Raw genomic sequence first — 9,661 nt, 5'->3', positions numbered from 1 at the left:
CCCTAATGACCCTAACCCCTAACCCTAACGGCCCTAACCCTAATGGCCCTAACCCTAACCCTAAACCCTAACCCTAGCCCCTCACCCTAACCCTAAACCTAACCCTAATGACCCTAACCCCTAACCCTAACCCTAATGGCCCCTAACCCTAACACCAAACCCTAACCCGAACCCTAACCCTAAACCCAAACCCTAACCCTAAACACTAACCCTAACCCTAAACTCTAACCCCTAAGCTTAACCCCTAACCCTAACCCTAACCACCCTAAACCTGACCCTAAACCCTACCCCTAACCTAACCATAACCCCTAACCCTAAACCCTAACCCTAACACCTAACCCTAATCAATAAACCCAACCCTAACAGCTCTAACCCTAACCCTAAACCCTAACCCCTCACCCTAACCCTAAACCTAACCCTAATGACCCTAACCCTAATGACCCTAACCCCTAACCCTAACGGCCCCTAACCCTAATGGCCCCTAACCCTAATACCAAACCCTAACCCTAACCCAAACCCAAACCCCTAACCCTAACCTTAACCCTAACCCCTACCCCTAACCCTAATGACCCTAACCCTAACCCCAACCCTAACCCAACCCTAACCCCCTAACCCTAACCCCTAACCCTAACCCCTAACCCTAAACCCTAACCCCTAACCCCAACCCTAATGACCCTAACCCTAACCCTAACCCTAACCCCTAACCCTAATGACCCTAACCCTAATGGCGCCCTAACCCTAAACCCTAACCCCTAACCCAAACCCTAAACCCTCACCCTAAACCCTCACCCTAACCCCTAACCCTAATGACCCTAACCCTAACAGCACCCTAACCCTAAACCCTAACCCCTAACCCTAAGCCTAACCCTAAGGCTAACCCCTAAGCTTAACCCCAAGCCTAACCCCAAGCCTAACTTCTAACCATGATCCTGACCCCTAACCCTGACCCCTACCCTAACCCATAAAGCCATAACCCCTAAACCGCTAACCCCTAAATTCGTAACCCCTAACCCCCCGACCCTAACTCCTAACAGCGCCCTAACTGTAACACGTAATGACTGTAACCCTAAACCCTAAAGACCCTAATCCTAAACCCTAATAGCATCCTAATTTTAATGACCCTAATCTCAACCCTAAAACTGTAATCCTAAAGGCTAACCCTAATAGCATCCTAATTTTAATGACCCTAATGTTAACCCTAAAACTGTAACCCTAAAGGCTAACCCTAATTGCACCCTAATTTTAATGACTGTAACCCTAAACCCTAAAAATGTAACCCTAAACCGAAGTGGGTGTGGTCATTAGGGGTGTGGTAACATACAGGCATGTGCCTCTGTAGGGGGCATGCTTAAGTTGGGGGTGTGGTCAGGTAGAGGGTGTGGTGCTGTAGAGGGGTGGGGAGAGGGGGGTGTGGCAGTGCAAGGGGGTGGGGAGACATAGGGGGGTGTGACAACACTGGGGGGTGGTGAAGGAGGGGGCGTGGCGATGCAAGGGGGTGGGGACAGGAGGGGGGTGTGTAGTATGTGTTGGAGTATGGCTTGTGTTCTGGTGTGGTTGTAAAAAGTTTGTAATTCAGTATTTTTTGTAATTAGGTGACTGATTGGGTAATTAATTAGGGTGTGGGTTCTGTTTAGGTGTGGAAAAATTTTTTTTAACCTCATTTGCATAGTTAGTGAGGTGATTGATTTGCTAATTAATTAGGGTGTGGGTTTTGGTCAGGTGTGGTGTGGAAAAAATTTTTTTAATGTCATTTGCTTAATTAGTGAAGTAATTGATTTGCTACTTAATTGGGCTATGGGTTCTGTTGAAGTGTGGTGCAAGAGGAATTTTTTGGACCTAATTTGTAGAATTACTAAGGCAATTGATTTCCTAATTAGTTTGTGTGTGGGGTATGGGTTTGGTTCAGGTGTGGTGGCAAAAAAATTTTTTGACTTAATTTGCATAATTAATTGATTAATTAGTTAATTGAGTAATTAACTTGGGTATGGGTGTGTAATTAGGGGCAGAGGGTGTGGTTTGAGGCCTGTAGAGGTGCTATGGGTTGTCATTAAGTGCATGTGGTGGGGGTGTCAGGTGTGTATTGGTGCTAGGGGTATAGTTAAGTGTTTGTGGTGGCGGTGGGAGGGGTGTGTAGGTGGTGGTGGTGGGGAGTGTAATTTTTCCTGTATTGTAGTATATATAAAAAGAAGAAAAATAAGAGAATAGCCTGGTGCAGCCCTAGAACATGGGTTGGTCTCTGGGAGTAATTTTTTTTTTTTTTTTTAATTTTTTGTATTTAAATAAAAAAATTATTTTTTACTCCCAGAGACCAAGCCATGTTCTAAGGCTGCTCTGATTCAAAAAAAATTGAATTAGAAAACTAAAGTGAAAGTTGAAAGGAAAGAAAAGGAATCACAACAACAACAGGCGCAACAAGAAAAACTCTGACAACACAACAAGAAAACAGTTTATTGCAGTGTTTAAGATGGAAAGAGGTGAGTTTTTGATTCCTTTATTAGTGAAAAAGTGTGACAGCATGTTTTCAATTACAAGACATGAATACAACATTACAAAGTTCAACACAACAATACAACAAAGTTAGGGCGCAATATAACAAAGTCAAACAGAGCAATATACAAAGTTAGGGCACAATACAAAGGCAAAGTCAAACAGAGCAATACAAAGTTAGGGCAGAAAACAACATGGACTTTGTTGTATAGCTCTGTGTTTGTCTAAGACAAACACACTGTAATACACAAAGTCAAACAATACAATACAATAAACAAAGTCAAATCACAATAGTACGAAGTCAAGGACAATACAATACTACAAAGTTCATGCACAATACATGAGTACACACTTAGTGAACAACACAGCAGTACTAACTCAGACATAATGCAAGACAATAGTAGAAATTTAACCACAAAGCAATACTACAAAGTTACAGCATAACACAACAGTACTAATTTAAACACACTGTAAGACAACAGAGTTAAGGCGCAACACCACAGTACAGAGTTAAGGCGCAACACCACAGTACAGAGTTAAAGGCGCAACACCACAGTACAGAGTTAAAGGCGCAACACCACAGTACAGAGTTAAAGGCGCAATGCAACAGAACATCACCATGTTAAACGTGGCACAACACAACAGTGCAGTGACACAATGTAACACAAGACTACAGAGGTAGGCACAACATAACACTACATATTTAGACACAATGATCACTGTGTGCATTAAACAACTCCTCCGGCCGTCCCGAGGCGCAGCTCCACAGCGACTCCTCCAGCCGTCCCGAGGCGCAGCTCCACAGCAACTCCTCCGGCCGTCCCAAACACTTCTTATTTTTAGTTTTAAGCTAAATGGCTGCAAAGCAAAAAAATTACACACAGAAAGTTACACACACAATCTCAAAAGCAACCCCACCACCCTCAAACCACACACACAAACCCTCCCCAGAAACCCCTCCTCATTCTCCAGCCATGCATTCAACCTCCTGCCGGCCACAACAGGCCATCCTGCCTAGGCCCCGTGGCTCCCCAGGAACAGCGTTCCCGGGCACCTCAAAATTTAGCCCTGCCTCAAGAAAACCCGGCCCCAGGTCAGTCTGCACCCAAACCTTGGCGATGAACATCGCCTCGCAGACTGGCCGGGACCAGGGAAAAAAACCAAGCTGGGAGAAGAACTATTACAAATCCCAGCAGGGCTTTCTTCAACCTATTCTCAATTTTTGGTCCTAACTGCTTCCAAAGGAAAACACTCCATTCTACATACCAGCTCTAAAGAGACAACATTAAATGACACCCACCTCCACACACCCAGACGCTAATACACCTTCACCAACACACCTCCATGCACCCAAACCCTCAACCCTAGACACAGTCAGACACATCAAATCTTAAGTCCCACATAAGTAACCATAACTACCGCACACACCATAAGTAGCATACTGGATTATAAACTGCTTTGCTCCTGCTTCAATAGCTCAGCCCCAGAGCCTTGATCATCACTACTGCAGCTGTGTAGCCAGGAAAATTCTACTCTCATCACCTGCTTCACCTATGGCTACTTGTTCAGCAGTGTATGACCCTAGACTACAAGTACTCAGCATGTCAGCATATTAACCATACAATTACTTCATTGCCTTGGGCAGAGCAGCTCCAGCCAGACAAACACATAGAGCAACACCACACATGATAGACCAATTGCAATCCAGATAGAAAAGAAGACTCTAAGGAGGATGACACCCAGACCAGAGATGCCATGGGGCAGGAAGACCTAGAGGCTGCAAGAACAACTCATTAACAGTTCTGGAATAGTAGCCCCTTACAAAGGGATATGGCCACAAGTGGGAGGATGGACATACAAGAAGCTGTGCCTAAAGACTTAAAATGTAGGGAACAGACGCAAAAAGTCCCAGAAGCGGGGGGCGAGGGACGCAAAAAGTCCCAGAAGCGGGGGGCGAGGGACGCAAAAAGTCCCAGAAGCGGGGGGCGAGGGACGCAAAAAGTCCCAGAAGCGGGGGGCGAGGGACGCAAAAAGTCCCAGAAGCGGGGGGCGAGGGACGCAAAAAGTCCCAGAAGCGGGGGGCGAGGGACGCAAAAAGTCCCAGAAGCGGGGGGCGAGGGACGCAAAAAGTCCCAGAAGCGGGGGGCGAGGGACGCAAAAAGTCCCAGAAGCGGGGGGCGAGGGACGCAAAAAGTCCCAGAAGCGGGGGGCGAGGGACGCAAAAAGTCCCAGAAGCGGGGGGCGAGGGACGCAAAAAGTCCCAGAAGCGGGGGGCGAGGGACGCAAAAAGTCCCAGAAGCGGGGGGCGAGGGACGCAAAAAGAGACCATAGAGATGAAGGCCAAGTGTGCCTTGAGCACAGAGAGCATCAAGACCTGTGGAAGACCCAAGGCACAGTACACATACTACATCAACAACACAACAACACAACAGCTGGAACTGCCCTGCCCAGCACATGCTATCTTCGGCCTGAGAAGTAGGCCCCTCTGCCTTTACCTGCCCAAACAGGACTGTCCCAACATAGTACTCTTCTCTATGCTACTACTGCTAAAACCCCTCCTGGCTAGGACAAACCACCTCCCTTCTTCCCAACATAACCTCAGCCCCAATCCCTCAACTTAACTCTCAGAGGTCAGAGAGCCTGAAGTCATGCTTGGCAGAAGCAGCCCAAACCGCATCCACTGTCAAGGGTGATCCTGCAGTCTCCGGGTTCCTCTGCATCTGCAAGAAGACAGAACAAAAAACACAGTGTCAACAGTCAGCTCCACGCTACGCAGGGCCCCGCTTGTGGCAAATCCACAGGCCCACACTCCACCTCCCCGCTACCCGACTGACCTCAAATACTCTTCCCATTCCAAAGGCAGCCCACATGGCACCTACAAAAGAGGAAAACACACAGCTGAGTTGCTCTGTCAAACTTGCCTCTTGGACATCTGTTCAGACAACAGCCTCCTCACCTCTTGGACCATTTGTCTATGCGAAGCTTCACCCCTCTAGGCTGCGTGTAGCACCTACAGAAGATAAAGCAAAAACACACCTGCTCAGATACTACCGTAAAACAAAGACAGCCCACTGTCCTTATTCCCCAGCTCCTGCTCCCTTACCTTGACCGCTCCCCACCTCGGGCACCACCATCTTCTCCTCTCAATTTCAGGCTTACGCACCACCTGTAATACACAAACAGCAAGGAAGGCTTGCGAATCCATAAACTAAGACACGTGAGCAATAACTGCTTCTTCACGTAACTCACCGTTGCTGTCCTTCACTGACATGGCTCCCAGACCGGTATTCCATTTTGCTCATTGCTCTGTATCTTGAAAGACAAAAAATATAACCAAAACACAATTACTAACTGCGTAGGTACAAATAATACCTAACTACTGACTCAGCAGCCAACCGACCTGGTTATGGGAATCTACCCCCGATTCAATGGTCACCCCTTGCAGCCAGACCCGATGCCTCTGCACCTGTAAAACTCAACATTCAATAACTCACCCCCAGACTCAAGAATAACTAAACAATTCCACACGCTGCTTTGATTCAGGAATACCAACTCTTCTTCACACAACAGCCAGGCAGAAAAAAAAAAAAGAAAATCAAATCTTAACAACCATACACACCAGATCTATTGCCCCAAGAATTTAACCTGCCCTACCAACACGCCAGCAGCATATCTCAGATGACTTTGGTCATTCCCTCTGTGGCTGCATAACCAATCAAAAATAATTCTCCTCACCCCATATATATCTATGACTACTTGCTCTGTAATGCACCATGTAGCCTCACCCTTCGAAGTCTAACTATATGGGAATATCTAAAGACAGAATTTCACTGCTATTCTTCTGCTAACTACCGTTTCTTTAGCTCAGGCAGAGCAGCTCCAGCCAGATACAAACATGCACAGAAAACCAATGACGGGATGCAGAAACAAAAAGGAAAGTCAGTAAGAATGACTCTCAAAAGAGAGCTGGCATTGGGCAAGAAGATGTAGGGAGCTGCAAGAAAGATTGTCAGCCCTTGAAAAATGGAAGGCTGTGGACCCTTAAAGAGACTTAGCCACAACTAGAAGGATGCGAGGCTGAGCCCTGCTTAAAGACAGCAAAACAGTATGTACGGAAGAAGTCCCAGAACAGGGATTTAAGAAAATGGAACAACGAGGGCTGAGGATACTGACATGTCCTGCAATGCCTATGCAATAGGAAACTGACCGCAAATTGCCAAAAGGCAAGACCTATCTGTGCTTTAAGATTGCAATGCAAGAGAACCAGTGCCCAATCGGCACCTTACTAAGAACAGACATCCAAGAGTCTAGAGATGACACGTGGCTCAAACGCAAAGATGACATCAAGACCTGCAGAAGACTTAAGACACAGCAGAGTCTACATAGTCTAAACAACAAGACAGATACAGGCTGGAACTGCCTTGCCTAGCACACGCTAGCTTGGGGCTGAAAATTAAACCCCTCTCCAACCTTGTAACAAGGCATACTCATCCTGCACAACCCTCTACCCTGTGCTAAATCCCCTCCCTGCAATTCTCAACATTATGCCCTCTTCCTGGCCCAAAACCACAGCCCCATTTACTTTCTGAGGACCGAGGGCCTGAAGCCATCCTTGGCAGAAAAAACTCAAACTGCATCAACTAACTGGAAAAATCCTGCACAGTCACACTGTCCTGGACTATAATCGGAAAAAAAAAAAAAACCCAGACAGAAAACACAATGCCAAACCAGCATCACACCGCTCGCTGCAAACATCTTGTACTACACCCACTGCAAAACCGCCGAGGCATTCTGCTCACCTGTTCAGTGCCAATTCAAACATTGGATGCTGCAGTCATCGCCACCTGGGGCACTTCAGGTAGACAGAAAATTCACTATTGAGCTTCTGAGAAATCAGTCCCATGCTCCATCTCTCTACTCCCCGGTTCACCTCAACTGCTCTTCACATTCTAAAAGTGGACCGCACAGCATCTACAAAACCAAAGGCCAGTGTTCAATGGAGTTGCTGTGTACTACGGGGTTCTAACACACCTATTTGAACAACCTCCTCACCTCTCAGACGGCATGTCAGCATGAAGCCTCACCCCTCTGAGGCTGTATTTGGCACCTGCCACAGAAAAAGCATGCTTTTGTACTACACTAAAGCACAGGCTGCCTCAAGCGAGGCCCATCTCCCACTTCGTTACCTTGACTGCTCAGATGTCCAGCTTCCCTCATCCTCTGTGGTTGTGCTGAGGCTCGAGCTCCACCTGTAATATACAAACAGCAAGGATGATTGTAACTCCATGGAATAAAACCAGCACACAGTAACTGATCGTACAGCCACCAGTTACATTTCCCTACCGACACCACAGCCAACTCACCTCACTATGACACTTCACCCGCTACTCCATCAACAGTCTTTGGCACACAGGTCATCCCTCTGAATCTGAAAAAAAGACAAAAAAAAAGAAGTTACCTCATCACTCAGTGAAAATTCGCAGTTCCAGACCTCTTGCTTCATCTCAGCAAAACCATCTGTACTGCGCATTACAACCAAGCAAAGCTAGTCCACAACCAAACCCAAACATGAACTGCTCCTCCCTTGACGTTCAAACCCCTTCGCTACCGCTACCGCTGCCTTCTCCCATGCAGTTTTGGTCATCCCCTCCATGGCCCCGGAGACTACTAGCATAAACTACCCTCCTCACCCGCCACACCTAGGGCCGCTACTTCTGCAAAGCAATAGACGCCCCTAGACCGCAACGTCTAGTCTCGTCAAAACTTTAAGCACGCAATCAGGCCACTCTACCTCGGCTGACTGTTATCACCTCCTCTACACACCGGGCAGAGCAGCTCCAACCAGACACAAATACACACAGAACACCAGCACACACAAGACAGATGTCATGAACCAGGGACAAAAGAAGAGTCACGGCGACAAGGAGGACTCCGGGACCACGCGTGCCAACAGGCAAGGCAACGGACAGGGCTCCGAGGGAAAACCTACGGCAGCCCTGGAAAAGCCATGAACCGTGCAGGGTTCCAAAGAGACGTGGCCGCAACTGGCAAGATGAACGGGCAAGAAGCCCCTTTTAAAGGCCTAAAGATGCAGAGGATGCACAGAATGAGTCCTCGAACAGGGATCCAAGAAAACGGATGACTAACTATCCCAAATGGCAAAGTGGGCTGCGAGGCTGCAGCAAAAGACAACTGAGTGGATTCTTCCAAATGCAAGACTGATCCGGATTTTAGGAGCACGATGAAAGAAAAGCAGTGTCCATTCAACACTGCCTTGACGAGTACAAGCATTCAAGACCCTAGAGATTCTGCTCAAGGCACATCCTACGCGCCTTTAAAGCAAGAAAACATCAAGACCTGCAGAAAGTTTAAGACACAGCACATGGACTACAAAAGCTAGACAATAACAGACACAGGCTGGAACTGCCCTGCCCAGGCAGGTTTTGGGCTGAGAAGTAGGCCCCTCTGCCTTCACCTGCCCAAAGAAGACTCTCCCTGTACCGCCCTCTCCCCTGTGCTACTTTTAAAACCCCTCCCTGCCATTCCCAGCTCCGCTCCCTCTGCCACAGCCCACCCCAGCCCTGGTCCCTCAACTTAACTTTCAGACCACCGGGAGACATCCTCAGGAGGAAAAAAGAATGCTCTGACAGCATCAGCTCCCTGGGATGATCCTACAGTTGCCCGGTTCCGCTTTGCCATCTGCGAGAAAACAAAAGGAAAAACTAAAACGGTGCCAACAGTCAGCACTGCGCTGATCAGTGTCAGCATCTCACGGGACCGCTTCCTCTGCCTCACTGCCATGTTGTTCCACTGACTTGCTGTGCAGCAGTCCTCATGTCAGATGCTACAGCTGTTATCACCCAGGGTAACTACATTAAGACCATAACTACCACACTTGTGAGAAACCTGTCCCATGCTCCTTCTCCCTACTATCCAGCTCATCTGAAGTGCTCTTCCCGTTGCCACCGTGGTCCGCAGAGCACCTGCCAAACCAAAGGTTAAATACATAACTGAGATGCCAAATACTACTTCCCTCTTCGAGACATACTTAACTTCCTCCTCACCGTCAGCCCCACAGTGGTGAGAATAAGCTAGACTACCTCACTGGCACCCCAAAATTCCATGCCGTCTGCTTACCTCTCCTCTCCACCGTGCCCATTGTAGGAATGTAGTA

Source organism: Phaenicophaeus curvirostris, unplaced genomic scaffold (genome assembly GCF_032191515.1).
Source record: "Phaenicophaeus curvirostris isolate KB17595 unplaced genomic scaffold, BPBGC_Pcur_1.0 scaffold_51, whole genome shotgun sequence".
Taxonomy (NCBI): Eukaryota; Metazoa; Chordata; class Aves; order Cuculiformes; family Cuculidae; genus Phaenicophaeus; species Phaenicophaeus curvirostris.
This window is presented reverse-complemented; position numbering follows the sequence as displayed.